The sequence below is a fragment of the Eumetopias jubatus genome, unplaced genomic scaffold (assembly GCF_037043125.1).
Source record: "Eumetopias jubatus isolate StellerSeaLion01/CBP00866 unplaced genomic scaffold, mEumJub1_p1.0 scaffold_4, whole genome shotgun sequence".
Lineage (NCBI taxonomy): Eukaryota > Metazoa > Chordata > Mammalia > Carnivora > Otariidae > Eumetopias > Eumetopias jubatus.
Genome location: NW_028274810.1, coordinates 175,801,983 through 175,828,995, shown reverse-complemented (window position 1 = coordinate 175,828,995; position 27,013 = coordinate 175,801,983). Strand labels below are relative to the sequence as shown.

At 38.3% G+C, this 27,013-nt stretch overlaps 1 protein-coding gene across 1 annotated transcript in view; it reads left to right on the top strand.

The window, feature by feature from the left end:
• NKAIN3 (sodium/potassium transporting ATPase interacting 3) overlaps positions 1-27,013 on the top strand; it is a 267,112-nt gene that overhangs the window by 159,525 nt on the left and 80,574 nt on the right. The window lies entirely within an intron of this gene.

Below are 27,013 nucleotides of genomic sequence, written 5' to 3'. Positions count from 1 at the left end.
CAGCAGTTTTGCATTAGAATGCATTTGGCTATCCCATTGACAATGGGCTGGTAATCCTATAAATATTTATTGCTGAACTAAAGAAAGCAGCATAAGCTTTTACCCTTTGCAAAAGGTCTGTAACCTGCACAGTGCCAGTGAAGTATGAAACCCTGATGATTTGGTTACTCCTTAGTATGTTAGAGGTTAGACTGAGCTTGGCACATGGGAACACTGTGGATGCGGTTGTTGGAGGCATGCTCCTGGGGGGCAATTGTGAGCATATGCTTCAGTGGGGGAGTGATCAAACCCACAGCTGCTCTCTACTCTGACCTGAAGCAGGACAATACGGAACTCATGGATTAACAGATTTAACCTTGAATGGTTGGGAATAAGGATCAATTCTTTCTGAATAGACTAAACCGAAGAACAAAAGAAGAAAGAACAGGGTGGGAGAAAACACAGCTTTCCTTGAGATGATTCTGTATCTGTGTGTGTTACGTCATGTTATTCTTCCACTGTGGCTTGGAAGAAATAAACTGATTCTTTCTTCAGAAGGTATGGCATCACTTAAGTAATAAATCTATTCCATTTCCAATTCTGTATGCTGTATGTGTCAAATAACCAAAAATAAAAACATATCACTTATCGTTTTGTGGATCTTTTCATATCCTGTCTACTCCCTGATTTAGGCAGCGCATAATAAAAGCCCCCAAATAAAAAGACCAAAACAGCTATTGATATAACAAAGAAAATAATCAAAAATAAGAGAAGAAAGTAGAGAAAGAGATCAAAATCTGCTGGCTGAGAAAATCTACAATAAGTTAAGTGGGATGCTTAATTGTGAACTTTCTTTGTAACTAGAACAAAAAGGAAACCTCAATGAATAAATACTACCATCTTCTTATTTAAAAAAAAAGTTATAAATCTATAATAACTAAGCATGATACTTAATTATGAACTTTGCTGCCAGAACAAAGAAGAAAACAATGAATAAATATTACCATCTTCTTTTTTGAAAAAGTTGTGATACCTCCTCAAAACTGCACATCAGTACACCACTTGTTTCTCTTGCTTGTGTTGGTGTAATAATGAGCACCAGAACGGGTGCCTGGGTGGCTCAGTCGGTTAAACTTAAGCATCTGACTTTGGTTCAGATCATGATCTCAGGGTCCTGGGATTGAGCCCCACCTCGAGCCCCACCTCAAGCCCTGCATTGGGCTCCATGCTCAGCAGGGAGTCTGCTTCTCCCTCTGGTCCTCCCTGCTCATGCTCTCTCTCTCAAATAAATAAATAAATAAAATCTTAAAAAAAAATAATGACTACCAGTAGGCAGTGAGTAAAGGGTTCATTGTCTCCCGTGTGTGTGTGTGTGTGTGTGGTACATGCACATTTCTATTGACAGTCGAAGGGGAAACTCAAGGGCTACTTATGAATTTGAAGATTCAGATTTTTAATGAAGGAATACTAGAAGGGAAATAATATTTTTCCCTCTTAAACATCTGCTATGTGTCTGATACCTTTCTGGACATACACAGAGAACAAGACAGACATGGTCCTGCTCTCATTATGCTTACAAGCTATTAAGAAAAAAATACTTTTGAGCAAGTAATTGCACGTCTGATAATGTTACCCAAGATGATAGGTGCATACTCCTCTTGTCATCAATAGCAAGGAGATTCTACCTGTCCCTGGTTAACTAAAGCAATTATCTCTGCCTAAGTGTGTGGTGGCTAAGTCAAGGTTCTGGAATCAGAGGGCCTGGGTTTGAATCTTATGCAATAATTAGCTCTACAATCTCAGCCAAATTACTTAGCCTCTGCATGCTCCTGGTTCCTCATCTTTACAGTGGGGATAATAGTAGTAACTTCTATGTAATTATAGTCACATAATTATGTTATTGTGAGGATTAAATGGGACTTCTTTTCTTGGAATCCCATGGTTCCAAGCCCGTGCTAGCAAAAGCTGAAAGGTCTCTTGAGCCCCAGCCTTGGAGTTCCTCAAACCTCACTTCTGCAGCATTCTATTGGTCAAAGTGAGTCACAAAACCCATTTAGATTCAAGGGATGGGGAATTGGACTCCACCTCTTAATGAGAGGAGCTGCAAAGTATGGTAGCTATTTTTACATTCTTCCACATGGCATTGGGGATGGAAACACCACATAGCATATAGGATGAGTAGATCTTAATGTTTGTTTGGATGTAGGGAAGAAAAAAGAAAGGAAGGAATCGTGATAGCAAATTTTCTGTCCTGAGCAAGTAGGTAGGTAATTTTGCAAATCACCTGGTACTGAATTGAGAATCAGTCCACAATTTAAACTAAAATTTAGAATTGTGTCATTATGAGGGTTTTTCAAACATACTAATCAACAACTTAGGTTGTTTTGAGAATCGTAATCCTCCATGTTACTTAAATATTGTTGAATTTACTTTGGCTCTATACCTCAAGGGCTAGGAAAAAAATTCTTTAGTGCGTGGACTGACATACTACGTGTACTGGGTCCCTTAGAATGAACTCTACATATACCCTGATTTATTCCGGTTATGTTGTTTATGAGCAAAACATGAATGTCTAACTTTCTAGGATATAGAGAAAGCTTTATCCGAAGGAATAATTTTTCGTATTCTCCATATATCCCCAGTTCCCTAGCAATTGCAGTGAAAATTATGACACCTTCCCTTAATGGAGTACTCCCAACAGTGTAAATGGCCATTCCTCATGTGTGAGAATTAGCACATTCTAAGTAAGTGTTTTGCCTTTCACTCATACAATGATAGTCATGAAAAAAAACGTTGTCCATATTCGGAATGCAGATTCCAGAAAAATTAACAGCATTATCTTGCCAAAAGACTTTGAAGGTAAATATCATTGAGTATATTGATCTATGTATATGAAAATTTGGTGGCTTTACTATGAATACTCATAAATATCTCTCCCTCCTTTCCCTTCTCCATCTCGACAGCCATGGCCAACTTTGACTCTGAATGATTCCTTAACTGGTCTTCCTGCATATAATTTCTCCCTTTTCGGGCTATTCTCCATATGTTTCCAAATGTAATTATGATTATTAACTTCTCTATTTAATTAAAAAAATGTTCATGTCTCTACTTTACCCACAGAGTTCATTCCAAACCAATATTTTCAGTGGATTTCAGAATAAATTAACAGATTAAATTATTTTCAAACTCCTGATGGAAGAAGGATACACTTGCAAGGAAAGTGAGTTGTTATTCCAAAAGCCAGACTATTTATTTTCTTGCTTATAATTGAAGTAGCATGTTTATTTGAGTGGGAATATTGGATGTAAGTGTATCTGGTGCCTAAAATATTGGCATTTAGTTCTTTTTTTCCAAGCTTATTTCACTCTACATGTAAGTGGTAGAGTATGATACATGTGAAGTTAGACGTGATGAGTGCCTTTTGGTTTTTGGATTTTTGAGTTGTTTGGAATCATCTTCCAAAATTCCAGTTATCTTAGATTAAAAAATTAAAGTCACACATTTACCAAGTATTGGATTGTGTCAGAGATGGAAAGAAAAAAAGTTGGTCCTTGCTCTAAAGGACCTCATGGCCTTTGAGGTAGTCTTTTAGACAGACTTTCAGCAGGTAAGAGGAGTATAGTGTGGTACTTGCTAATGTAAAGCTAAAGTACCAGGTATGAAGGAAGAGTGGAATGAAGAAGGGATCTATTGAATCTGGTGAAATCAAGGATATTTTCATAGATGAGCTAGCATTTAAAATGTCTAAATGATGAATAGATGTCTGCACCCCTATGTTAATTGCAGCATTACTTATAATAGCCAAGATAGGAAAGCAACCGAACTGTCCATTAAAAGATGAACAGATAAAGAAGATGTAGTGTATAGACACACACACAATGGAATATTACTCAGCCATAAAAAAGAATGCAATCTTGCCATTTGCAACAACATGAGTGAAGCTAGAGGGTATAATGCTAAGTGAAATAAGTTAGAGAAAGAAAAATACCCTATGATTTATTTCATATGTGGAACTTAAGGAACAAAACAAACAAAGAAAAAAGAGACAAACAAAAACACCAGACTCTTAAATAAAGAGAACAAACTGGTGGTTGCCACCGGAAGGGAGGTGGGTCGGGGATGGATGAAATCGGCGATGAGGATTAAGAGTACACTTATCTTGATGAGCTCTGAGTAATGCATAGAGTTGGTGAGTCACTATACTGGACACCTGAAACTAGTATAACACTGGATGTTAATTATACTGGAACTTAAAAGATAAAAAGATGAGTAGGGATTTACAGGAAGAAAAGCTAGGGAATAGCATAAACAGTTTTATGCAGGCAGGAAAAGCATGGTCAGAGAAGTGTAATGTCTTAGCTAAGCCTAAGACCCAATAGGGAAACAAGTGGAAGGTGAAGGAATAAAAATGCTGGGCCCCCTTCTCCACACAGGTCCAGGGTGGTCTGCCCAAGATACCATGTCAAGTTGAACCACATGAAATTGACATTTTATAGATCAAAAGAGTCAAATATTGGAATTTCGGAGATTCAAACTTCTAAAGTTCAACCGTGGAGACTTGAGCTTGGCATTTTGAAGTCAGTTCATCTAACCTGACACGTTTGCTCATAAGTAAAGGAGGCCCACTTATATTTTTCGGTAAAGGATGGTTGACTGAGGGGAAGCAAGAACAGCTCTCCCAGGAGTCCAAGAACAAGACATAGACTCAGCGGAGCATCATGGAAGAGAAACAGAAATAACCTCCACTCTGCCCTCATCATAGCACCGCTGTTCTTTCTGTTGATCTATTCCCCTTTTCTTTCTCTATGGATTGATTTCCTTGGTGTACTTGTAGTTTCTGCTCCTTCATGCCTTCAACTTCCTATGGACAGGGCACCCCAGCCCTCCTTCAAATCATAACCCTTTGGTTTCAGCTTTCGCCATCAACTGATTATGCGTGCATATTTTGAAATTCTGAGAGGATGAATCTAACTGGCCTAGCTCATCTTCTGGTGCTAGGCTGTAGGTCACAGGCCTTATTAGCCAGCTGTCACTTTGTGAATCCAGGTCAATTATCTGTGACCATAGGAAGTACATGGCTGCTCAGTGGAAGGAAGTGTGGGTGGGGATACTTCCCCAGAGGAGGATGTGGCAGGCAGGCCTCACGAGCCAGAGCAGTACTGATCACGTCCCCAAGTGAGGTCAGGGTGAGAACCCCTGACTCAGTTCCTGAGGTCCAAGAGCACCTACTCTCTCACATTTTGCTTTCAGCTTCAAGAATATCTAAGAATGCATCCTCAGTATACTTACCCAGACTATCCATAATCCTCATTATTCTTGAGATTTGGGGGTTAAAATAATTCCTGTCATTGCTGGAGCTTGGGCCCAAGGGAGGGGGAAAAATTCACTAATTAAGAAGCAAGAGCATGATGCCCTGTCATATTAACTAAATCCCTTTGAGTGTATAAGTGATCGCTGACGGCCATCCCTTTTCTTACCTCCCCATATTAGACATACTTGAATATCTGCTTTCTGGTTTTTAGAATAAAAAGTTTTTCTGACAATGCCAGTAGCTACTAGGAAAACAAGTGTGCTGCAGGGCTGGCAACCACTTTACTCCTTTCTCATCATCCCTTATGTCTTTTTTTGCCACCATTAGTAGCCTTCACACATGTAGCACGTTATTTTTCCACAGGAAGTAAAGTGGCTTGACTAGCAATAAATGGCCTCATAATGAGGTGATTATTTTTAACACGTGTAGATTCTAGTCTGGCTCCAATAAATATCAAATAAAGCATGAGACAAATGTCATAGAAAATTCTTGTTTCACTTCCTATGTGGTATATAAGTACAAGAAAAATCTGTTCAAGTGTCACTAATATATGCTCTTAATAAATAAAATGCCATCAGGCAAAAACGGAGCTCAGGAACAGTACTTAAAACATAGTCCTCAACACTGAAGCTGCTCTCGGAAAAATCCATAGCCCTTGTCCCCCACCAAATCTACTTAAAATACTATTTTTACATCTGTTAAGCTGTGTGTTGAGGTGAGGTGTTGGGAAAGGAAATTGAAAGGTGGTGAGCAGGGGAACTGGAGGGGCTTTTCTTTTTATATTAGCCTTGGCTTCTTTCCCCTTCATGTCCTACATTTTTTTTTTTTTTTTGGAGGAGGGTGACCAGTGATGGGAGACTTCCTGATAGTTGCCTACATCTCTAAGGCACTGTATATAACTTGTCTCCCAGCATTAAAAAGGAGTCCAGCGGGGTGGAACACAGGACAGGCCCCCAACACAGGAACTGCAAGGGGAGAGATGGAGAAAGCCAGTGTGACCTTGAGGACGTGTAGCTTGGGCCAGTAGTCTCACTGTCTCTTGGTCCTGCTGCTTCTTTCACTGTTTTTCCTTCTTGTGCATTATTTAATTATGCACCCCATCCATCCATCCACCAAGGCATGATTGTGTACTTTCTGTGGGTATATCACAGTGCAGATGACCAGAACTTACCTCAAGACCAAAGATCTCAAATTACTTAGAGAGCAAGGTCCAGGAATTTGTATATTTAGAAACATTATTTATTTATTTTCTTTACTTTTTTTCTTAAGAGAGAGAGCATGCCCAGAAGTAGGGGGTGGAGAGTCAGAGGGAAAGGGAGAGAGAGAATCTTAAGCAGGCTCCATGCCCAGTGTGGAGCCCCACATAGGGCTCAATCCCACAGCCCTGAGATCCTGACCTGAGCTGAAATCAAGGGTCAGAACCTTAACTAACTGAGCCACCCAGATGCTCCCAGGAATTTATACATTTAATAGACTCTAAAGTTAATTCTGATTCTCAGAACTGGGTGAGCCCCACTTATGTATACATATATGTATAACCTGCATTCTTATGACCAAGGAGGTCACCCCCTTGCTGTTCCCTGTCTGATATTCAAATCTCATTCCTATTCTTTCCCTACCTCATATGAATATAACCAAACAAAAACAAGACTTCTAAAGTTTGTTGCTGGGTGCCTGGGTGGCTCAGTTGGTTGGGCGACTGCCTTCAGCTCAGGTCATAATCTTGCAGTCCCAGGATCGACTCCCGCATCAAGCTCCCTGCTCGGTGGGGAGCCTGCTTCTCCCTCTGACCTTCCCCCCCACACACATCCTCTCTCTCTCTCTCACTCTCTCTCTCTCTCAAATAAAAAAATAATCTTTTAAAAAAATAAAAATAAAGTTTGTTGCTGACATTAAGAATTGAAATAAATGCTAAAATTCAGTTCCAGTTTGGTGAAAAGGAAGATGTAATGTTTTCCCTCCCAGTTCATGGCCCCTGAACTCCATCCACACACCTCTTGGGTATTTGTGGACCTTGTGCTGAAAAGTCTTATAAACAGAGATTTTATTTTTTTTAAGATTTTATTTATTTTTTGAGAGAGAGAGAGCACAAGCAGAAGGAGAGGGAGAAGCAGGCTCCCGATGAGCAGGGAGCCCAACGTGGAGCTTGACTTGGGGCTCGATCCCAGGAACCCAGGACCATGACCCCAGCCGAAGCAGATGGTCAACTGACTGAGCCACCCAAGCGCCCCTAAACAGAGATTTTAAAGCAGTGTTAGGTAGTGGAAAAGACACCTACCCATTTTAGAATTAGGTGGACTTAAGTTTGGATCTCTGTGCCAGAATTTATTAGCTATAGAACCTTCAGCTAAAAGTCCTTAACTTCTCTAAGTTTTAGGTTTTTTTCAACTCTAAAGTACAATTAAAAGGAAACTAAAAACTTACTAATGCTTCATTTTCAAAAATTTAATTAGATAATGTACATAGTAGCTTGGAACATTGTAAATGTTCAGAGAGGTAGGTTCAGCGTATAGTTGTCACTCCACCCCATGTTAATATTAGTCACCTAAAATATCCTTAGGCACAGAAAATTGACATTGTATGAATTCACTCTAACTACATCAGCAAATGCTGCTTTTGGTTGAAATATATTTTATTAATTGCATTTTTAAATTTATATATGTATAAATTTATAATTATGTAAACATATATAATATATGCCTGTGTGTGTGCATGTGTGTGTATGTTTACAAATGACCTAACCCTGACACTTGTGATTCCTTATAAATGCACCCAATACCCAGACCAAAGATCATTTCCAAATGGGTATTGGTTTGGGCAATAGCATGACCGTCTTTAATTCTCCACCTTTAGTTTGAGGCTCAGCAAGTTAGATGTGACTGGTTATTTTCAAAGTCATGGTAGATGACAGATACTGCCTTTCATCTCTGCAAAGTGGACAAAGCTGCTCGGTTTGACTAGACGATTATGCTGTGCAAATACACACATGATGCTCAGCACTTACCTAAGTGCAGGTAGCTAGCCTGAATTCCATACACGTAGGCCAATGATGTCTAAATGTGTCCAGAGATCTGGACTGACAGAGTACTTTCTCTTACTATTTAAATCTCAAGGGATCAGCCGAGCCAGGGACCCCAGGCCCAGCCTATCTTGTACTGGGCAGAGAACAAGTATAACCGAGTTATGGAGCACTGTGTCATTGAATTTAGCATAATTTTCATGATGAGAGAAAACTGGTTTTTATTTCACACATACACACACACACACACACACACACACACACACACACATACACGCACTGAACCCAACAAGAACTGAAAGCCACTGTGCTGGAGAGGTTGTCATTCTGGAAGCAAGCCATTAGCACTTTCTGGTCCTCCCAGCAAAGGAAGAGTTTCTAAAGTCACTTGGGGTTGTTTAAGGAGAGAATGGAGTGCTCTCCAGGGCAATTTGTTTAGACTGAAAGTGCCGCTGTGATGTAGCAGGACGTGGTTGAAAATATCTTCTGCCTGTTGTTTCTTGTGTATTTTCACTGGACTCAATCTTAATTTGATTCTTTGGAAAAGGCAGAACGTTTTGTTTCAGAGAAGGATCCCTTTTCAGGAAGCTAAATGCTCTTTTCTCACATTTGTTTATCAGAAACCACCTTCATAGCTAAGTAATAGCACAGTAACAGGATTTTCCAGACTCTGAAACTTAAATACACGAATCTTCTGGTCTACCCAAAGTTCAGGAACATGCAGTTTATAAATAACAAATAGTGAAAATCAATGTAATAGACATCTTGGTCATAGGTAAATTAGTAACAGGCACTTCAAAGAAATTTGGGACATGTTAACTAGACCAATGGTTCTATCAAAATCTGGCAGATCATGACCAGTTTAAAAAAAAAACAAAACAGTCTTGGAAAAATGGGTCATCCTTTTTAGACTTGTAGTGAAGGATCTCTTCCATTGTACACCTGTGTCTCCTGACAGTGAGTTACTTTGCTCTCATTCCTTGTTTATTCTAATTCCTGACAGAATGTCTGTCTGATATATGTTGAGCTTTCAACAAATATCAGTTAAATGAAAAAGTAAACAAAGGAATGAATGAACAAATTTCAAGATGAGTAACAGTGTCTCAATAAGTTCTAGAAACCATAGTGTTATGGGTTGAATTGTGTCCTCCAAAACTTCATGCATTGAAGTCTTAACCAGCAGTACCTCATAATATGGCCTTATTTGGAAATAGGGTCGTGCAGATGTAATTGGTTAAGATGAGATCAAACTAGAATGGCATGGCCTCCTAATCCCATATCACTAGTGCTATTATGAAAACGGGAAACCTGGAGACAGAGCTGTACACAGGGAAACATCATGTCAAAAATGGAGTTAAGTTGCCTCAAGGCAAGAAGCCACCAGAAGGTAGGAGAAAGGCCTGGAACAGAACCTTCCCTAGTGACTTCAAAGGGAGTACGGCCCTACAGATGCCTGGATCTCAGACTCATAGCCTCTAGAACTATGAGACCATGAATGTCTGTTGTTTAAGCTGTTCCATGTGGTCCGCTGTTTTAGCATCCCCAGAAAGCTAATACACTTAGCAATTGAGAATTTAGAAGCAGGAAGAGTCCCAAAACTGTTGAAAGGAGACATTAAGAAAATGTATCTACCAGACGGAGTAGCCCAGCTGCTAATTGGGACGCAAGAACTGGACTCCAGTGCATTGGAAGAGGTGACAGGACCCCTGGCCTAGGGTACGAGGCAGGTGACCAGATGGGGACTCAGGAAGACCAAGGCAGCTGCCAGAGGAGGCTGGAGATCCAGTCACACACAAGAGCTTGGTTAGCAGAATTGCTTCAAGGTTGGAAGTAGGGCTGCTTAAATGTTCCTTTCCTCAAGTTTAAATTGATGTGGGGACCAGGAAAGGAACAGAACTACATGTGGGGATCTAAGGAAGATGATGTGGCAAGAAGGAAGACTGCAAAACCTGGGAAATAGTGGATCCAAAAGAACGTCCATCTGTCTGGGGCATACTTCCGACTTAAAGTTAAATTGGCTCCACTGTACACATAACTCGATTATTATTATTTGGTATATGCCAGTAATTGATTTTGGCAATTACACATCTGTAATGTGTAATTGTAAAATCTGCATGTGTGATGGAGTTTGTGTGGGGACCTGTGCTAGGCTCTGTTTATGGTTGAAATCTCTAGGACTATGGGATAAGACCAAACTTCACTCAGCAAACACCAAGCTCCACCACTTACCTACTGTGATGGATTTTATTTTAGTATCGGCTTTTGTTATAAAATCTCAGGTCTATTCCTAAAAGGATTCCCAGTATACTTACCTGGAAATCATGCAAAAGACATGCATTGCAAGGCCTTCTGGGGATTTTCTCTGCCATCAGTTCACTATGGAGAATTTCAGGAAAGCTGTCCCTACCTTTCAAGAATCACCAGCCACCTATCTTGCTTATTTCCAGTTGTCTGCATCAGACCAAGTAGAAGTTGCACTGAGGAGCTAATGCCTGGCCTCTGAAGGATGGAGGGAATTGTGCAGAATGGAGGATAGTTGACAAGCGAATGGTACACTGATTACCCTATCCAAAACCATCACTAGAACTTTCCCCAAATCATATATTATGCTTTCACTGTTTTATAAACTAGTATTTTGTTTATTAAACTTTTTTTTATAACAAAGGGTAGATTTTTCTTTTGGTTAAGCTGTACACATATGCCCTTGTGAACAGATATAATTTGTGAATTTTTTATTGCCCTATATTTCAGATTAATAGAAAATATTATAACAGGCACTCTTGTAACCAAATTGAACAAGTATTAACATTTTGCCATTTTTGTTTCACATTTTTTATTGGAGAATAATGGACATACAATATTGTATTAGTTTAAGGTACACAACGTAGTGATTCAGTATTTGTGTACATTACAAAGTCATCACCACAGGAAGTCTAGATAACACTTTACTGAAATCACTAAAGCATCAGCTTTCTCCATCCTTCCTCAGAGGTAGCCGTTACCCTAAAGTTGCTGAATATCCTACCCCTCATGTTCTTATCTAACAATGGGATACGAAATTACTTAACATATAGATTGTAGATATTTTTTTAATTTCTCATTTTGTTTCTTCTGTTTACCACGCTTTTTCCTTGCTTCTTATCTTCTTTCCTGTTTTCCATGATATTCATCAATATCCTTTGTTCTCTTCATTTCTCTTCTGCTAGTTAAAGTTGTATATCGATTTTGGGTCTTTCTGTGGTTACCCTTAAAGTATTACACACCTACTTGATATATCAAGTCTAAACAACTTATATTTTCATCTTCTTTTTGAACACACTAAGGACATAAAGTCCTGTACATTTTGATTCTCATCATCCCTCTCTCATTTGGTCTCATATTTTAGGTCCGCCTTATTTATAAGGACCACAACTTAGTATCTTATATTTTTATAGCAACTGTTTATTTTGATGTTTCCACATACTTATCCATTTCTTTGGTCACTGTTGCCCCTCACATACCACTCCCGTTGCTGGCTTCATTCACCCTGTCCCGGAAGTGTCGTGAACAGTAAAGTCTGTCTTTGTTGGTCTGAATGTCTTTATCACAGTTTCCGTCTATTTAGTGGTTTGGCTGGACGCTTATTCTGGGTCAACAGCTATTACCCTCAGCACTTTGTCTTCTGGCCTCTACTGTAACTGTCTGATGTTATTAATCACACTAGTTGGGGAAGCATTCCCAGAAACATGGATGTGTGAAGAAAATACTTGACTTGAGATTTTCATGGGAAAACAATTTTAGAGTAATTAAATAGTTCCACTCCTGCAACATTTAAGTCTTCTCAAAATAATTCAAATTCTTTTTAATTCAAATTTAAATCCCCTTTGAAGGCTAGAGTCTTCCTCATCTCACTGAGGCTCATAATCAGGAAATTTTAATAACTATACATTTTATAGATGAAGAAACCAAAATCTATGTGGCCAAATAATTTACTCTTGATTTACACAGCTAAGAAATGGCATTGATGAATGCAAACATCTTCTCATTCAAAAGTAGTATAGTTGCCTCTAGAATTAATAATATTACTTTGTATCCCTGCACTTATTTTTATGAAGGGGAAAGGAAACAGAATATGAATTAAGATACAGAGTCCTTGGTCACTCTCATTTAATGATCACATAATTTATGATTTTGTCTTCCTCATGGGGCCCAAGGTGAAAGTCATCCCCCTAAGCTCAAGGATCAAAACCCCCCAACCTGGCCCTAACGGCTGGGGAAGCAAATCTGTTTTAAGAGAGCTAAAAGGTAGGAACTCAGCTGCTTGCTTGAGTAATCATGCTCACGAGTTTTAGATTCAGGGTAGGTTCCCTGAGCCACATGTTGAGAAATTGAAAAATGGCAAAATTGAAAAGTAAATGACCTTTGAAATACAGAAGAGTCTTCACTCTGGAGAAAAATGTAATTCAGTTTTCAGGCACATTCCACTTCTTTTATGATTTGAGGATATCGCAAGGCATGGCAACAAGTCTAACGGGATATATCTGGTGGAGTAGGTCATTTCTGGGGTAAAATTTGTTTTTTATTTATAGCATGCAAGCATGGGAATTAGAGGGACCGGGTTTCACTCTGGCCCTTGTATCCAATTTGCTCTGAGAACACCCACAAGTCATTTAGGCTCCATGGGCTTCAGTTTTCTCATTTATAAAATGTAAAACCTGAAGGCTATGTCTGTCTTTTAATATGTGAGCTCAATACATTTCTTATTTATTGGACAAACTTTGATCTTTCTATTTTATGTTTTTATTCACCATAGTATGTGTATATGCATAGAGGTATGTATGTATATAAGTAGGTAGGTTGATACTATTTTTGCTTTCTTTTTTCTCCTTTCCGGACTTCTGCACAATTGATATTTTCAAATACTCTTGGTCTTATGTATGTGTGCACATATGTAGGTATGTATGCAGGTATGTATTTGCTGCTCTCTTGGAAACTGCACAAATATTTTCTTCCATTAAAGATTACTCTTAGGGTTTTTTTTTTTTTACCTTTTTTAAATAAGACTTTTTATTTTAAGTATAGATTTATAGATTAAGTATAGATTTATGTATAATTAAGAAATTATAAAGAGAGTGGCCCCTGGGTGGCTCAGCTGGTTAGCCTTTGGCTCAGGTCATGATCCCAGGGTCCTGGGATCGAGCCGCGCATCGGGCTCCCTGCTCAACAGAGAGCCTGCTGCTCCCTCTCCCTCTGCTGCTCTCCCTGCTTGTGCTCTCTCTCTGTCAGATAAATAAATGAAATCTTTAAAAAAAAAAAAAGATTCTTCTATTAAAAAAAAAAAGAGATTATAAAGATCGAGCCTGTATACCTTTACCTAGTTTCCCCCAACGGTAGCTACATCTTGCAAAACTGTAATACAATTATTACAACCAGGGTATTGACATTGTTAAAGTCAAGATATAGAACAATTCCAGCACAAGGATTCTTTCTATTACAACCCACACCCCTTTCCTCTTCCCCCACTGGTCTCCTCCACCTCATCCCTGATCCCTGGTAATCACTAATCTATTCTCCATTGTGATTCCAAAAATGTTATGTCAATGGACTGATCCAGTATGTAAAGGTTTGGGATTGGCTCTTTTTCACACGGCATAATTCCCTCTAGATACATCCAAGTGGTTGCATATAACAATTATTCTTTTCTACTGCTGTACTGATAGTATTCTTTGAGAAGGGTATACCACAGTTTGTTTAACAACTTGCCTGTGGAAAGACATCTGAATTGTTTGCAGTTTTGGGCTATTACAAATAAAGCAGTTATGAACATTTGTATACAGGTTTTTGTATAAACACAAGTTTTCATTTCTCTGGGATAAATGGTCAAGAGTATAATTACTAGGTTGTATGGTAGTTCCATACATGTTTTTTTATTCTGTTATGTTAATCACCATACATTACATCATTAGTTTTTGATGGAGTGTTCCATGATTCATTTTTTGCGTATAACACCCAGGGCTCCATTTAGTACGTGCCCTCTTTAATACCCATCACCAGGCTAACCCATCCCCCCACCCCCTCCCCTCTAGAACCCTCAGTTTGTTTCTCAGAGTCCATAGTCTCTCATGGTTCATCTCCCCCTCCGATTTCCCTCCCTTCATTTTTCCCTTCCTACTAGCTTCTGTTTTTTGTTGTTTTTTTTTTTTTAACATATAATGTATTATTTGTTTCAGAGGTACAGGTCTGTGATTCAACAGTCTTACACAATTCACAGCGCTCACCATAGCACATACACTCCCCAATGTCTATCACCCAGCCACCCCATCTCTCCCATCCCCCACCACTCCAGCAACCCTCAGTTTGTTTCCTAAGATTAAGAATTCCTCTTATCAGTGAGATCATATGATACATGTCTTTCTCTGCTTGACTTATTTGGCTTAGTATAATACCCTGTAGTTCTATCCATGTCGTTGAAAATGGCAAGATTTCATTCTTTTGATGGCTGCATAATATTCCATTGTATATATAAACCACATATTCTTTATCCATTCATCTGTTGATGGACATCTTGGCTCTTTCCATAGTTTGGCTATTGTGGACATTGCTGCTATAAACATTGGGGTGCACGTACCCCTTCGGATCACTACATTTGTATCTTTGGGGTTAATACCCAGTAGTGCAATCGCTGGGTCATGTGGTAGCTCTATTTTCAACTTTTTGAGGAACCTCCATACTGTTTTCCAGACGGGTTGCACCAGCTTGCATTCCCACCAACAGTGTAGGAGGGTTCCCCTTCCTCCGCATCCCCACCAACATCTGTCATTTCCTGACTTGTTAATTTTAGCCATTCTGACTGGTGTGAGGTAGTATCTCATTGAGGTTTTGATTTGGATTTCCCTGATGCTGAGCAAGGTTGAGCACTTTTTCATGTGCCTGTTGGCCATTTGGATGTCTTCTTTGGAAAAATGTCTGTTCATGTCTTCTGCCCATTTCTTGATTGGATCATTGGTTCTTTGGGTGTTGAGTTTGATAAGTTCTTTACAGATTTTGGATACTAGCCCTTTATCTGATATGTCATTTGCAAATATCTTCTCCCATTCTGTCGGTTGTCTTTTGGTTTTGTTGACTGTTTCTTTTGCTGGGCAAAAGCTTTTTATCTTGATGAAGTCCCAATAGTTCATTTTTGCCCTTGCTTCCCTTGCCTTTGGCGATGTTTCTAGGAAGAAGTTGCTGCGGCTGAGGTGGAAGGGGTTGCTGCCTGTGTTCTCCTCTAGGATTTTGATGGACTCCTGTCTCACACTGAGGTCTTTCAACTATTTTGAGTCTATTTTTGTGTGTGGTGTAAGGCAATGGTCCAATTTCATTGTTCTGCATGTGGCTGTCCAATTTTCCCAACACCATTTGTTGAAGAGATTGTCTTTTTTCCATTGGACAGTCTTTCCTGCTTTGTCAAAGATTAGTTGACCATAGAGTTGAGGGTCCATTTCGGGGCTCTCTATTCTGTTCCATTGATCTATGTGTCTATTTTTGTGCCAGTACCATACTGTCTTGATGATGAGAGCTTTGTAATAGAGCTTGAAGTCTGGAATTGTGATGCTGTCAGCTTTGCTTTTCTTTTTCAACATTCCTCTGGCTATTCGGGGTCTTTTCTGGTTCCATACAAATTTTAGGATTATTTGTTTCATTTATTTGAAAAAAGTTGATGGTATTTTGATAGAGATTGCATTAAATGTGTGGATTGCTCTAGGTCACATTGACATCTTCACAATATTTGTTCTTCCAATCCATGAGCATGGAACGTTTTTCCATTTCTTTGTGTCTTCCTCAATTTCTTTCACGAGTGTTTTATAGTTTTCTGAGTACAGATTCTTTGCCTCTTTGGTTAGATTTATTCCTAGGTATCTTATGGTTTTGGGTGCAATTGTAAATGGGATCGACTCCTTCATTTCTCTTTCTTCTGTCTTGTTCTTGGTGTATAGGAATGCCACTGATTTCTGTGCATTGAATTTATATCCTGCCACTTTACTGAATTCCTGCATGAGTTCTAGCTATTTTGGGATGGAGTCTTTTGGGTTTTCCACATGAAGTATCATATCATCTGCAAAGAGTGAGAGTTTGACTTCTTCTTTGCTGATTCGGATGCCTTTGATTTCTTTTTGTTGTCTGATTGCTGTGGCTAGGACTTCTAGTACTATGTTGAATAACAGTGGTGATGGTGGACATCCCTGCCATGTTCCTGACCTTAGGGGGAAGGCTCTCAGTTTTTCCCCATTGAGAATGATATTCGCTGTGGGTTTTTCATAGATAGCTTTTATGTTATTGAGGTATGTACCCTCTATCCCTATACTCTGAAGAGTTTTGATCAAGAAAGAATGCTGTACTTTGTCAAATGCTTTTTCTGCATCTATTGAGAGGATCATATGATTCTTGTTCTTTCTTTTATTAATGTATTGTATCACACTGATTGATTTGTGGATGTTGAACCAAACTTGCAGCCCAAGAATAAATCCCACTTGGTCGTGGTGAATAATCCTTTTAATGTACTGTTGGATCCTACTGGCTAGTATTATGGTGAGAATTTTTGCATCCATGTTCATCAGGGATATTGGTCTGTAATTCTCCTTTTGATGGAGACTTTGTCTGCTTTTGGGATCAAGGAAATGCTGGCCTCATAAAATGAGTTTGAAAGTTTTCCTTCCATTTCTATTTTTTGGAACAGTTTCAGAAGAATGGGTATTAATTCTTCTTTAAATGTTTGGTAGAATTCCCCTGGGAAGCCATCTGGCCCTGGGCTCTTGTTTGTTGGGAGATTTTTGATGACTGCTTCAATTTCCTTAGTGGTTATAGGTCTGTTCAGGTTTTCTATTTCTTCCTGGTTCAGTTTTGGTAGTTGATACATCCCTAGGAATGCATCCATTTCTTCCAGATTATCTGATTTGCTGGCATGTAGTTGCTCATAATACGTTCTTATAATTGTTTGTATTTCTTTGGTGTTGGTTGTGATCTCTCCTCTTTCATTCATGATTTTATTTATTTGGGTCATTTCTCTTTTCTTTTTGATAAGTCTGGCCAGGGGTTTATCAATCTTGTGAATTCTTTCAAAGAACCAGCTCCTAGTTTTGTTGATCTGTTCTACTGTTCTTTTGGTTTCTATTTCATTGATTTCTGCTCTGACCTTTATTACTTCTCTTCTCCTGCTGGGTTGAGGCTTTATTTTCTGTTCTTTTTCCAGCTCCTTTAGGTGTAGGGTGAGGTTGTGTATTTGAGACCTTGCTTGTTTCTTGAGAAAGGGCTGGTATTGCTATATACTTTCCTCTCAGGACTGCCTTTGCTGCATCCCAAGGATTTTGAACAGTTGTGTTTTCATTTTCATTTGTTTCCATGAATTTTTTTAATTCTTAATTTCCCAGTTGACCCATTCATTCTTTATTAGGATGCTCTTTAGCCTCCATGTATTTGAGTTCTTTCCGACTTTCCTCTTGTGATTGAGTTCTAGTTGCAAAGCACTGTGGTCTGAAAATATGCCGGGAATGATCCCAATCTTTTGGTACCAGTTGAGATCTGATTTGTGACCTAGGATGTGATCTATTCTGGAGAATGTTCCATGGGCTCTAGAGAAGAATGTGTAGTCTGTTGCTTTGGGATGGAATGTTCTGAATATATCTGTGAAGTCCATTTGGGCCAGTGTGTCATTTAAAGTCTTTGTTTCCCTGTTGATCTTTTGCTTAGATGATCTGTCCATTTCCGTGGGGGCGGTGTTAAAGTCCCCCACTATTATTGTATTGTTGTTGATGTGTTTCTTTCCTTTTGTTATTAATTGCCCTATATAATTGGCTGCTCCCATGTTAGGGGCATAAATATTTACAATTGTTAGATCTTCTTGTTGGATAGACCCTTTAAGTAGGATATAGTGTCCTGCCTCATCTCTTATTATAGTCTTTGGTTTAAAATCTAATTGTCTGATATAAGGATTGCCACCCCAGCTTTCTTTTGGTGTCCATTGGCATGGTAAATGGTTTTCTACCCCCTCACTTTCAATCTGGAGGTGCCTTTAGGTTTAAAAATGAGTCTCTTGCAGACAGCATATCGATGGGTCTTGATTTTTATCCAATTTGACAGCCTGTGTCTTTTGATTGGGGCATTTAGCCTATTTACATTCAGGGTAACTAGTGAAAGATATGAATTTAGTGCCATTGTATTGCCTGTAAGGTGACTGTTACTGTATATTGTCTGTGTTCCTTTCTGGTCTATGTTACTTTTAGGCTCTCTCTTTGCTTGGAGGACCCCTTTCAATATTTCTTGTCAGGCTGGTTTCGTGTTTGCAAATTCCTTTAGTTTTTGTTTGTCCTGGAAGCTTTTTATCTCTCCTTCTATTTTCAATGGCAACCTAGCTGGATATAGTGTTCTTGGCTGCATATTTTTCTCATTTAGTGCTCCGAATATATCATGCCAGTCCTTTCTGGCCTGCCAGGTCTCCGTCGATAGGTCTGTTGCCAATCTAATATTTCTACCATTGTAGGTTATAGACCTCTTGTCCCGAGCTGCTTTCAGGATTTTCTCTTTGTCTCTGAGACTTGTAAGTTTTACTATTAGATGTTGGGGAGTTGACCTATTTTTATTGATTTTGAAGGGGGTTCTCTGTGCCTCCTGGATTTTGATGCTTGTTTCCTTCTCCAAATTAGAGAAGTTCTCTGCTATAATTTGCTCCAATATGCCTTCTGCCCCTCTCTCTCTTTCTTCTTCTTCTGAGATCCCAATTATTCTAATATGGTTTCTTCTTATGATATCACTTATCTCTCGAATTCTGCCCTCATGATCCAGTAGTTGTTTATTTCTCTTTTTCTCAGCTTCTTTATTTTCCATCATTTCATCTTCTATATCACTAATTCTCTCTTCTGCCTCATTTATCCTAGCAGCTAGAGTCTCCATTTTTTATTGCACCTCATTAATAGCCTTTTTTATTTTGACTTGGTTAGATTTTAGTTCTTTTATTTCTCCAGAAAGGGTTTCTCTAGTATATTCCATGCTTTTTTCAAGCCCAGCTGGTATCTTTATAATCGTCATTCTGAACTCTAGTTCTGACATCTTACTAATGTCCGTATCGATTATGTCCCTGGCAGTCGGTACCGCCTCTTGTTCTTTTTTTTTGAGGTGATTTTTTCCATCTTGTCATTTTGTCCAGAGGAGAATAGATGAATGAGAGAACAAAATGCTAACAGGGTAACAATGATCCCAGAAAAATATACACTAAACAAATCAGAAGAGAACCTCCAGAATGTGGTCGCTTTTCTGTTCAGAGAGTTGCTGCTATTCTTTTCTTCGATCTCCTGTTGAGTTCATATGTGTTCAGAATGGTTTGGTAACTATCTAGTTGAATTCCTGGGACCAGACAAAATTTAGGTCTCCTACTCCTCTGCCATCTTGCTCCTCCTCTGAGTTGTCACTATTTTTAACCTAGCCATTCTATAGATATGTAATGAGATCTCATTGCAATTTTATTTTGCATTTCTTTTATAATAACTAATGATGTTGAATAATTTTGCATGTGCATATTTGCCATCCATATATCTTCTTGAGTAAAAAGTCTGTTTGTGTCTTTTGCTCCTTTTTAATCAGATTGTTTGCTTTTTTACTGTTGAAGTTTGACAGTTCTTTATATATTCTAGATACTGCTTCTTTGTTGAATATGTGGCTTGCAAATATTTTCTCCCACTCCGGAATATTATTGTTTCATCCTCTTAAAAGGGTCTTTCACAGAGCAGAGCTTTTAATGTTCATGAGGTCCAATTTATGAATCTTTCCTTTCATGGATCATACATTTATTGTCAAGTCTAAGAAGTTTTTGCCGAGCCATAGGCTCCAAAAGTCTTTTTCCTGTGCTTTTATTCTAAAAACCTTATAGTTGTGTATTTTACATTAGAGTCCATAATCCATGTTGAGTTAATTTTTGGATAAGGTAGATTGATTTTTTGCCTATGTCCAGTAGCTCCAGCACCATCCGAACAAAGGCTTTCTCCTTCTATGAAATTGCTTTAGCATTTTTGTGAAAAATCATTTGAGCATATTAGTGTGGCTCTTTTTCTGGATTTTCTACCCTGTTCCACTAGCCTCTGTATCAGTGTCTCCATCGATACCACACTGTCTTGATTATTATGGCTACATAGAAGTACTTAATATAAGGTAGAGTGATTCCCTTCCTTATTCTTTTTCAGGATTATTTTACTTATTCTGGGGCCTGTGCATTTACCAACTGAGCCACCCAGGCGCCCTCTGTATAATTTTTAGAATAGGTTTGTCTATGTCTGCAGAATCATTGGTAGGATCTTTGTAGGAATAGCATTAAATCTATAGATCAATTTGGGCAGAAATTATATCTTTCTTTGTTGAGTTTTCCAATGGCATGTCTGTATGAACATAATTTGTCTCGTCACTTATTTGGAGCTGCTTTGATTTCTTTCCTCAGCATTTTATAATTTGCAGCATACAGATCTTGTGCATGTTTTGTTAAGTTTATATCTAGGTATTTAATATTCTTTGGAGTAAATGTATTATGTTTCCAAATTTTGATTTCCACATGTTCATTATTAGTACATACAATTATGTAATATGCAAAAGGGAACACTTATTTTTTCTTTCCAATTTCCATGCTTTTTGTTGCCCTCAATTTTTAACATATATATCGAATGTATATTTTTAACAGTCTAATTCTATTCATTATGTCCATTCTCCTCCTTGAATAAGACCATGCCACAACCTTAACCACACAATGACTATCCTCCATCTTGTTATTCCCTAGAGTTTTTGTTTTACCTGTTTCCATTATACACACAAGTTTTGGTTGGCTCTTTTCTTGAGAGAGAGAGATAGCAAATGACCAAGTGAGCGAGCGCTTGCGTATGGACACTTGGTGCAGGAGGGGAAGGACAGAGAGAGAGGGAGAGAAAGAATCTTAAGCAGGCTCCATGCCCAGTATGAAGTGAGACACAGGGCTCGATCTCACAACCCTGAGATCCTGACCTGAGCTGAAATCAAGAGTGTGATGCTTAATTGACTGAGCCACCCAGGTGCCCCTCAATGGTTGTTTTTTAATTAACTTTTGAGTGTCTTAAATGTACATGGTTGAAAGCTTTTGTTAGGCTCATAGTTTTTTAAGAATCTGAAATAAATTCATGTTCCTATTGTTGTTTTGTTGTCCATCTTTCTTAAAGATATCCATATATTCTAGAATTTTCATTGGTGAATTCATTTTGAGTGGGAAGCTTTTGTTTTTCTCTCTTTCTTCTCCTTGATTCACCCTCTCCAGGTCCAGCCTTTGGTCAGCAACTCTTTGTCCCTATCCGCATCACTGACCCTAGGCTTTCAGTTGAAGATCAGGTCTTAGAGTAAATTTTAGCACTCTCCCTTTCTGAGGCTGAGTATATCACAGATCAAGACACAAAGCCACAAGCATCTTGGTTAGTTCTTATTATGAAGATGAGTGTTTTTTTCTCTCATCTCCCCAGAGCATCTGGGAGCTTCCTGTGAAGCTACATCTTCAGGCAGCAAGCCCTCAGCCACACCTCAGTTTCACATGTAAAAGGGGGAAACTTCAGTGAGCCTGTCCTTGGTAGTTTGTGGAAAGTCCATATCCACATTTATCTCTGGAGAGCAAAATCCTCACAGCCATTGCTTGCTCCCACACCGGAGACTAGCAGCCCTGAGGTTTCATCTTCATTCATCATTGTTGTTTCTTTCCTATTGCTGATTTTACATATACTTAACTCATCTTTGGAACCCATAACTATCTTTTTTTAATTCTCTCTTTTTTATATCTTATTGTTAAATATTTGAAACAGAGCAGGTGTACCAGAAGTTGAACTGCACCAATTGCACCAAAATCTGAACTAGAACTAATACTATCTTTTCTGTGTGACTTTATGATTCAAATAATTTTAAACTTGGAGGTAAATCTTTCATCAAAACTTGGGTTCTACCAAATTACATAGATTAACACACACACGCATATACCAACATGATAAGTTCATGTAAAAACTGGAGAAAATGAAATATGGTCTATAATAATAACAGTGTTTTTTTTCTTTTCTCTCTTTTTTTAAGATTTTATTTGTTTATTTGACAGAGACACAGCGAGAGAGGGAACACAAGCAGGGGGAGTGAGAGAGGGAGAAGCACACCTCCCGCCGAGCAGGGAGTCCGATGCGGGGCTCTATCCCAGGATCCTGGGATCATGACCTGAGCCAAAGGCAGATGCTTAATGACTGAGCCACCCAGGCACCCCAACAGTGTTTCTTGTTTTGATATTTACAGCAGCTACATATGATGTCACAGTGGGGGAACTAGATGTAGATTTCCTCAGACTCAATGTACTATTTCTGCATTTGCTATATGAATATAATTATTTCAAAATAAGAAGTAAAAAAACCTCCCAGGATTATAAAGTCTTACAAATGGTAGTTTTTTTTTTTTATCATTTTCATGCAAGAATTAGGCACTCTGGCATAGAAATAAATGATATGCCCTACAAAAAATGGACAGAATTAACTAAATTTTACTTTTATCTCCTTTTCTAATGATCATATTCCTATGCCAACTTCTTTCTCCAAGTACGACCTGTCTTCTGTCTTATTTATTCATTTCCTCATTCACTTAGCAAAAAGTTATGAAGCACCATTTTTGCGTCATGTTTGACTTTAAGCCCTGGAAATACAAAGATGAATAAAGCTCCTGTGTTTCAAGGGCCTTCTAATCTATTGGGAAAGAAAGACGTGTAAACACCTGTACAACAGTGTGATGATTCCATGTATTTAGTGCTGCAGGAGCTCAGAGGTTGGAAAATCTGTCTTTGGGAGTCAGTGACAGCATCCCAGAGTGAACATATGAGTTCAATCATAAAGAATAACTAGAGATTTTTTAGAATATGACAAATTTTATGGGATAAATGGCCTAACACTTCAACAAATAGGTGATATAAACAAAAAAGGAATTGTTATAGATTAAAAGATGCTGAAGAAATATACCAACGGGGGGCACCTGGGTGACTCAGTCAGTTAAGCAGCTGAGGACTCTTGATGTCAGCTCAGGTCTTGATCTCAGGATTGTGAGTTCAAGCTTCACATTGGACGCCAAATTGGGCATGGAGCCTACTTAAAAAAAAAAAAGAAGAGACATACCAACCAAATATAATATGAAATATGAAAACAAAGAAATATGAAAAGAAATTAGATGAGATAGTAACTGTTAATAATGTTTAATAATAAATTGATATGGATAAAAGTATAATGTTAATAATAAGGGTGGTTAAGGAATTATTACTCATTTTGTTAGGTAATATAATGATTTGTTATTAAGTTTATAATAATCCTTTATTTCAGAGTTACAAACTGAAGCATTCCCAAATAAAAGGTAATAATGACTGCAATTTACTAAAATACTCCAGAAAGTATAATTGTGGATGATAAATGACACAAAATTGACAAAGTTGCCAACTGTTGAAGTTGGTTGATCATGAATGGAAATTCATTTATACTATTCTCCTTATGCTAATTCTATGTTTGGGAATTTCCATAATAAAAAGTAAAATATATTCCTTCATCATCAACATTTTATATAACAGCTTCAGAACATTTAACACCTAATCTTCATTTTAATTTATTCTGAATCATAGACAGCATTTATTAATTTTTCAGTCACAGTAGTATTTTTTCTCAGTCATGGTCTTTTGTATTCCAAATAGGTATCAGCCATGGCATCAGGGAGAATAAGAATTTATTGGAGCTATTTGTGCTTCCTCTGAGGATTGGATCAAGATGACATTTTTTTTTTTCCAGAGAAAAATACTAGGGGAAAGATCTCTTTGTCTTTGTTGCTACTGGACTTATGAATGATTATTTTTATCAGCTCTGAAATTATAAGCCCATACTTTTGACTCTGAGAATAAGCTGATAGGATTTTAAAACTTTCTACCCAAAGATTTGCAAAAAAATGAAAAATAATTTTAAAAATTAACTTCAAATTGTCTCAATAAACAAATTCTAATTTTAAAAGCTGCTAGATGATGGGCCACCTGTGTAGTTCAGTTGTCTAAGTGTCTAACTCTTGATTTTGGCTCAGGTCATGATCTCAGGGTCGTGGGATCAAGCCCTACGTTGGGCTCCACAGTGGGCGTGGAGACTGCTTTAAATTCTCTCTCTCCCTCTCCCTGTCCCCCTTCTTGCCACCCCCCTCAAAAAAAAAAAACCTACTAGATGAAGGAAGAAAGAAGAAAGAAAGGGAAAGTCATTCCAGGCAAGGAAAACATTTGCTATTGGACATTTGCTAACTAACAAAATTTTTCCTAACCTACAAATTATACAAATTTGTATAATCGTATAAGCAAAAGAGAACGAATGCAGGTTTGAAATAGGGGAATACCAGAGTTGTATTTGTTTTGTAAGTATCTCAGATGGTAATGCAGAGTGTGCAATAATGGGGGAATGATCTGGCAACAGAAACATCAAAAAGGGGAAGCTTCTGAAATGGTCCACACAAGAGATGATGAGAGCCACAACTACACCATGGCATTAAGAATGGAAGAAAATGCTTTGTCTGAGACAGATTTAATTAAGTTTTGGAAGCTCAGTGGAAGAAGAGAGAGGAGGAAGAACGGCTCAGTAATGACATCACTAGCGGAGCGAGGTTGGAATACAAAACTTAGAGCAGGTTTGGGGAGGGAAGACATAAATACAGTGTTAGACATATTCACTTGGAAGGTCTACAGGACATCCAGGCAAAGCTGAAGATGACAATTTAGGACTAGATGTTAGTTCGCCTTTGTTGCGGTAAAAGGTATGCCCAGGGAAAACAGGTAGAACAAGACAAGATCAAAGGCAGAACCCTGGTGAACCCACAAGGAAAATGTGGGAATGAGGGAGCTGCAGGTTAAAAAGCCATGCGCAGAGGTGAAGAGAACAGTAGGAAAATGTTAGCAATTTCAGAAAAGCTTCATGGGATCGGTGAGATTTGAGGAAAGGCTTGATTATGGAACAATACCATGTTAGGGAGCTGTAACAATCCATGAAGAAGAAATGCTGAGTAAACAAACATAAACACGAACGTGCATATTTAGCTAAACGATTTGAAGCAATCTAAGTCTACAGAGCCTTTATTTTTACTTATTTTTGTAGTATTTGTTTTATGGTAGTTTTTGTTCTCCTGAACCTAGCAGAGGCATAATTATAAGCAGGAGTGTTTTAATTAATGCTGATTGCATTTTATCCTGAGACACCTGCAAAATTCAGTGCCTGAATTATCTTTTGTAATAATGAGCTACAGAGTTTGAGCTTTTGGCTTCTATAAAATGACAGTTGAGCTAAGAATTTTACCAATTATTGCCCAGTAGAATGTCTTTCCTCTCTTTATTGATAGTAAATGTTTCCTTTTATTTTTTACCTCCAGAGACAACTCTCAAATATCTAACTGCCAAACAGGTGATAATCTGTGGCAAATTTTTACACTTCACATGAGAGAGACAGGGCAGTAATGGATTTCATTTTCTCTTTTATTTTTTTTTATTTCCTCTTTCACTAGATTGAAGTCTCGTCCCCCTACCCCAGTTCAGCTTTACTACTCACTTAACGTCTTTCTCATCACTAGAAAAAAATTCTGTCCAAAAGGATTGCAATCTTAGAAGGAGGAAGAGCAGTTGATGACTGGCTGGTGTTTTCCATCATTGTAAGAATAAAGAGGACTTTTTGAGCAAGAAACAGAATTGGAGTCCAGAGTCTGTCTCATGGTTTGTCTTCCTCTCTGATTTCTTCCCATTTAGTTTTCCTTCCCTTCCCCTCTGGACTCCAGGAACCGAACTGAGGGTTACAGAAGGGAGGGGGGTGGAGGGGTGGGGTAACAGGGTGATGGGTATTAAGGAGGGCACGTATGGTGATAAGCCCTGGGTGTTATGCACAACTAATGAATCGTTGAACACTACATCAAAAACTAATGATGCACTATATGCTGGCTAATGGAACATAATATAAATTAAAAAATAAGAAGCATTTTTAACATGAAAAAAAGAAACAGAATTTGAGGCGATAAGACTGCTTCCTATCACATTTTGAAATATGTCATTATTTTTGAATTGGTCATGAATTTCTAAATCATATACTAAAGTGAAGGACACATACCTATATGTTCTAATCCACATCTTCAGCACATAAATTTAGATATTAGTTGAGATTATAAGTAATATATACGTTTACTAAAAATATCCTTCTTGAGGTTCCACGTTCATCTCATTTGGAGGACACAGTGGGTGGAATCCTGAGTAATTCACTATGCCAGGTCTTTGCATTCATGTCCTTCAAAAGGGAAAGTTAGGGTAATAATAAATTTATTTACTGCACATTAGAAAAGGAACCCCACAAAGGCTGTACCTTTTGATGCAGTGCATCTATACCTGGCTTTCGAAAAGCCAGTATACAGAGGCTGATGACCAAAGCTTCAGATTAGGGCTGGAAAAAAATTCCCTCCAGGATGCAACTGTGAAAATCCAGTTTCTCATTACTAGTGTACGACCCTGTGTGAAGTTTAAATTGTGTTGAGCAAGGTGGCCAAATCCTTCTGTTATCAAAATGAAGCATATTGTCAAAAGAAAAAGGTACCAGCTGATCTATAGTGGTTGTTCTATTACTGATTTTATCTTCTTGATGGTAGGGTGTAATTTATTTCCTTTCAGTGGAATGGGATGGAATATT